Genomic DNA, 1,997 nt, shown 5'->3' on the forward strand with positions numbered 1-1,997 from the left:
AAACAACACTCTGCGGAAAGATTAAAAACATCCAACACCGCTAAAGAGAAGTTCAACAAAGGAGATACATACCAGCTAACCGGGAAATACTGCGATACATTATACATTGGACAGACATGTAGAAATTCCCGTATAAGATTCTCACAGCATTTAAAAGCAATGAAAAGTGACAGCACACATTCCACATCCGCAGACCACCTCACCAGAAACAAGCACCATCCCGATGGCATAGAAACGTACCTCCAAACCCTAAATCGTAATAACCATCGGCACCGAGTTTCAACAATAGAAAAATCTTCCAACATCCGAAAATCTGTCACACAGGGGAAAAATGTTATCAATGACTAAACAGTAATATGTAACAAAACACCATTCAACACTCTAAACGAATTCTCGGACAACCCAAAACACACAACACGCACAGAATGGAAATGAAACAGACTTAAAAGCGAAACTAAACAGTAAAAAAAGACGGTCGGAATCGTATCAAAAGCGTAAACTTGTTCAGTGAAACGTGTGTCCAAGCCAGAGCACCGAGAGAGGTGACGCAGTGGTTAGCACACTGTACTCACATTCGGGTGGACAACGGTTCAAACCCGTGTCCGGCCATCCTGATTTGCGTTTTCCGTGATTTCCCTAAATCACTTCTGGCAAATTCCGGGATGACTCCTTTGGAAAGGTTCCCTAATCCGATGGGACCGATGACATAGCTGTTTGGTCCCCTCCCACAATTCAACACACCAGCTAAGCCACAGAAACATAGCAATTCGCAGTATTTACGAACGAACAGGATAGAACATCATTAAATACAGTCAAAATGCGAAATACAATCCGAGAATAACAAACTACACGAAATTGTTCACCATAACGAAGCTTCAAAAACTTTTACCAATGCCTACCAGTTCAGCACAGACACGAAAACACACTCAGTACATAAAAAAAGCTTGACATAACTTAAGACTAGCCAAATAGTACAATGGTAAGGCCAAAAACAGGCAAATGCAACGAATTTTATCAGAACATATCTTTTATAGATTGGATTAGAGACAAAAATTCAATGTGGATGATTATCTAACATCCCTCATGGTTGGAGATAACACAATCCACTAATTTAGAGCTGTAGCTGATTTTGGTTGGCAGCCACAGGATACAAACAATGTAAAATAAAAGGTAACTTTAATAACAACAAAATCTGATGTATCATAGTCCCTAACCTAAACGCAGTATGTATATATGTATTTCAGATAAATAAGAAAATTCTTTGGGGAGGGGGGGGGGGTTGCAGTAATTTGCGTACTTGCAAAGAAGCGAACCCATCCCTAATTCATTATTATTTTTCTGCTCGAAACTCCAATATGATAGTGATTTCATAATGGTAAGACATAACCAGATTCTAAACTGTGAAACATTTCCAGGGGCGGATGCGGATCGAAGTAGGAAAGGACAAAGCTCATATAAATCCTTGGTTTCATTGAGATATTCAGTTTAACTGACGAAAGAATAGTATAAAAATCTGTCAAATGAAGAAGACAAAAGAGAATGCCGAGGTTTAGGGAATGGGATTTCCATAATGTGCAAAATGGCAAAGGAAGAATGTCTAAAGGACAATTAAAGGCTGCAGAACCTTGGGTGACTAGGGGAAAAGGTGGATGTGTCCTATAGGAAAATTAAAGAGACTTTTGAAGAAAAGAGGAGCAGGAGGATGAACACTTCGAGCTCAGTGGACAAGCCAGTTATAAACAAAGAAGGGGAAGCTGAAAGGGGGAAGGAACATACAGAATGGCTAAACAAGAGAAATTAGAACAATTTTATAGAAAATAAAGTGATGTGGATCAAGATGACTGTTGTGGGTTGGCAGGAGAGCCAACACCGTGTAACTAGGGGAAGCCGAAAGGCACGCGCTTTAGCTCACGCAGGCTGGCGTGAGGTCTAAAACAGGACAAGGAAATTACAATTTAGAAAAAAACGGACGTAGCTGGTGGAATACTTAGCTTTAA

This window comes from Schistocerca piceifrons, chromosome 2 (genome assembly GCF_021461385.2).
Source record: "Schistocerca piceifrons isolate TAMUIC-IGC-003096 chromosome 2, iqSchPice1.1, whole genome shotgun sequence".
NCBI classification, from domain to species: Eukaryota; Metazoa; Arthropoda; class Insecta; order Orthoptera; family Acrididae; genus Schistocerca; species Schistocerca piceifrons.